The sequence below is a fragment of the Silene latifolia genome, chromosome 8 (genome assembly GCF_048544455.1).
Source record: "Silene latifolia isolate original U9 population chromosome 8, ASM4854445v1, whole genome shotgun sequence".
Classification (NCBI taxonomy): Eukaryota; Viridiplantae; Streptophyta; class Magnoliopsida; order Caryophyllales; family Caryophyllaceae; genus Silene; species Silene latifolia.
In genome coordinates this window covers 84,307,915-84,311,921 of record NC_133533.1, presented here as the reverse complement: position 1 = coordinate 84,311,921, position 4,007 = coordinate 84,307,915, and the positions used below count along the sequence as shown (strand labels likewise).

General features: G+C 43.5%; 1 non-coding gene across 1 annotated transcript; it reads right to left on the bottom strand.

Annotated features, from left to right (window-relative positions):
* Positions 1-1,583: 1,583 nt before the first annotated feature.
* On the bottom strand, positions 1,584-1,690 carry LOC141597902 (small nucleolar RNA R71). Its single transcript, XR_012523113.1, has one exon. It is a non-coding gene; the product is annotated as a small nucleolar RNA R71 (small nucleolar RNA).
* Positions 1,691-4,007: the final 2,317 nt, after the last annotated feature.

Below are 4,007 nucleotides of genomic sequence, written 5' to 3'. Positions count from 1 at the left end.
TTCTGCTCTTATTTCAGTTTACTCTATTCCGTTCGTTGTATAGAAATTGCTAGCTAGTTTCCCGAAGCCGAAATTATCGCTTTATGTTATTTGTTAGTTTAATTATTTCAAGCATGAATTCAGTAGTATTAATTCTTAATCTTATTGTTGTTTTCATCATAGTCATGAGTAGCTAAATACCTTGTGCTAGGATGTAGGGGATCTGTAGAAGTAGGCGGCATTAGAATAGGAGGACCTAGAGCGCGCCATGGTCGATCGACTGGGTCCCCTGGTCGATCGACTGGCCACGTGAGCTTTGCTTCGTTTTAATTAATTTAATTTCTATGTTTGACGAATCGAGTGCACGCGACTAGTTGAATGTTTAGGATTTGACTGACCCAATAAAGATCGAAAGATAGGGAAGGGAGATAGCCTACCTAATTAAGACGACTAGATTAATGGGATCGAAAGATGAGTTAATTTAGTCTTTTTAGTCACTATTCAGGACGAAAGTTAGTATTAGTGATATTAGGGACCTGTAGCGAGATCGAGAGATGCTACCTGTGAGAGTGGACCGAGAGGACCTCTTATTTTCCCGTGTCACGTGTTTGCTTTAGACCTACCTAGTACGCTGCCGCCGAAACTACAGTGAACCGACCATCTTAGCACCCTTTTAATATCTGTTTTCATCAATTAGCTTAGTTTACTGTTCTTTTATTGCCATTAGTATAGAACAAATCAAATCAAACCCCCACATTTGTTACCTTGGACTCAAAATTAGACAACTAATAATTGCATCGCCTTCCTGTGGTTCGACCCTGTTACCACAAGCTTCCGTTAGTTTTAATAGGAATTATAAATTTTATCTTTGGTGCACACAACGACGGGCAACAAATTTTGGCGTCGTTGCCGGGGAGGCAATTGTTTAAAAATTTTAGTTGTTTTCTTAGTTTAAGGGACATCTGTTCCTTAAACTATTCTTATATTCTATTTGTAGTTTCTTCTTATGCGCAGGTCACAGGGTGCTGAATTACTACCGTTCAATCCCGAGATTGAGAAGACTTTGCGCGAGTTGAGACGATCATCTAGAGTATTGCCGATAGAGGAAGAGCTGAGTACTCTGTCTAGTTACTACGAGAACGAGCTATTTGAGGAGGATCCACATTCATCTCCTGTTTCCACATCTTCAGCTGAGACCGTCACATCTCCAGATTTTCCAGTCATGGTCAAGAAGCAAGTATAGCTTGATCACTCGGAGTTTGACAATGCGAACCTTTATAAGGGATTCGCATTACCCGGGGAGGACAGAAAATTCGAGCCGAAGCCTTCTTATATTAACTTGCTTGAGAGAAACCAATTCGGGGGAGCTGCAAATGAAGATGCAGCTAAGCACGTGGAGACATTCATTGATTATTGCTGTTCCATACCCCCACCAACCGGTGTGACCCAGGACCAGGTGAAGGAAACTATGTTTATATTCTCCCTTCGTGATCTTTGCAAGGGAGTGGTACGAGACCTGGATCGAGTTTGCTAATGGGATCACTGACTGGAATTCCTTGGCCCTAGCATTCTACAAGAAATACTTTTCTGCCTCGAAGATGAATGCCATTAGAGCTCAGATCACGAGCTTTAAACAGGGTCCTGATGAGAACTTTCATGAGGCGTGGGTGCGTTTCAAGAAGCCGGTGCAAAGTATTCCACATCATGGGTTCGAGAAATGGAGTCTATGCAATCAATTTTATAATGGGCTGTATGACGATCAGAGAGCTATCCTGGATGCGGCAGCTAGTGGCAGATTCCAGGAGAATGTTGGAGAGACTAAGGGGTGGAAAATTATTGATGATTTGGCCACCCATAAAGCTAAGTATGGGAATTCCAGGGGAAATCAAAGGAGGAGTGCTAATCCCCTTCTGTAGCTGCACAAAAGGCTCTTACGGCGAGGTTTGATAAGTATGAGGTGGGAGGAGCTTCAAAAGAAGGGATCTATCATGTGAATGCTGTTTCAGACGGTCCTTTCGTCTACAAAAGATGTGGAGCTGAGGGACATGTTTCATACAATTGTCCTAATCCCTTTGAGTCTTGTGCTGTCTTTCAACATTATAGGCAGACAAACACTTATTTTGAGCCGAATACCCATCCCAACTTGAGGTGGAGTAGCCAAAATGTCCTAAATCCAACTCCACCTCCACATCAACAGCAGCAGCAGAATTATGTGCCCCCTCATAAGCAACAGCAACCATATCAAAAGTCCCCGTATGTTCCTCAATAGCAGCAGCAGTCCCAAGGCTCCGAATTTGCCGAATTGAAAAACTTGTTGCTAAAAGAGTCTCAAGCTAGAGAGGCCGGGATGAAAATGTTGGAGAGCCAAATTGCTCAATTGGCAAATAAGAATACAACTCGAGCTCCGGGACATTTACCGACTCAGACGGATCAAAAGGAGACCCTTAATGCCATTACTTTGAGGAGTGGGTCTACCCTTGATGGACCCGCTATGGTTGAAGATGTCACTGAAAAAGATGAGGCGGAACCGAGTAAGAAGAAGGCTGGAACGAGCATTGGAAAGAAAAAGACGATTACCAGGTATATCGGTCGATCGACCAGTCCGTGAGATACAGTAGCTTCTGGTCCTGTAGATGTCAGTCGATCGACTGACCTACATGGTCGATAGACTAACAACGCTGCTGATAGTGAGTCTTTTCGTCCTCCAATGCCAGACAACTTGAGAGACCATTTGTTTCGGGGTACGACAGCTCCGAAAATATTGAGGCAAGACCCAAATGTGGATGGGTCAGTCCCGGTTCCGAAATATGACCAGATGACGATTAATGGATAATTTTTGAGACGGTCTGAAGAAGGGTCGAGTTACAACAAAGAGAAGGTCGTGGATTTTCAGCCTAAATCCACTGACGCCGGCATGAGAGACCTAGAGGAGAGGGCTAAGATACTTCTTTCAGCCCCCTATCCAGAAAGATTAGTGCCGACAAAGGAACAAGTATCGTTTCATAAATTTGAAAATGTTGTTTGTAGCTTAAACGTACAAGTTCCTTTCCTTGAATTGGTTAATCAAGTGCCTGCTTACATGAAATTTATGAAGCAACTTTTGTTTAAGAAGAAGTCACTTGAAACTGTGCATACTGTCGCACTAACTGAGGAGTCGTGTTCTTATTTGACCCATACTGCACCTCATAAGCTAGAAGACCCAGGTAGTTTTTCAGTCCTATGTAATATTGGCACCTTTCCTATTGAGAAAGCCTTGTGTGACCTAGGAGCCAGTATTAGTGTAATGCCTTTGAGTCTTGCTAGGAAGCTGAAGTTGAATAGGTTTGCAGTCACCAACATGACAAAGACTGGATGGTCGATCGTTGCGGTCCAGCCTATAGGAGTCTTAGAGGACATTCCTGTGCAAATAGGAAAGTTCTTTTTCCCTGTTGACTTCGTTGTACTAGATATGCCTGAAGATGCCCATATACCTATCATACTAGGTAGACCATTTCTGCACACTGCTGGTGCAGTTATAGATGTTGGCTCTGGGACTTTGACCTTCAAAGTGGGGAAACACTCCATTGTCTTTGCCGAGACAGCTAAGAAGAAAGACCCCATGTGGCCAATAACTTGCAATACGGTTTCTGAAAAGAAATCTTATTTTGTACTTCCTGATATGCCTATCTCTGTTCCTACTCCTGTTGTAACAACTCCGCCCCAGATTGGGAGCAAATTGGAGGAAGATTCTTCCATTTTAGATATTGCAGGAGCTGGTTTGAAGAAGGAAGAGCTACATGTTGCTCCAGCTGATGAGGAGCCAGTCAAAGTGACGGAGTCCGATTTGGATTCTGACGAGCTTGAGGAGGTCATTGAATGGGAAGATGTCCGACATGTTGATCCGTTGAGTTCAGCGGATGTTGGAGTTGAGAAGAGTGCAGCTGAGAAGATGAGCACTATAGAGGCTACCTCTTGTAGCCAGAAGCCGAGCAAGTGTGCCATTCCGTGGCCGTTGTTGATCAACTATTAGTTGATTATGGCTTTTTCAA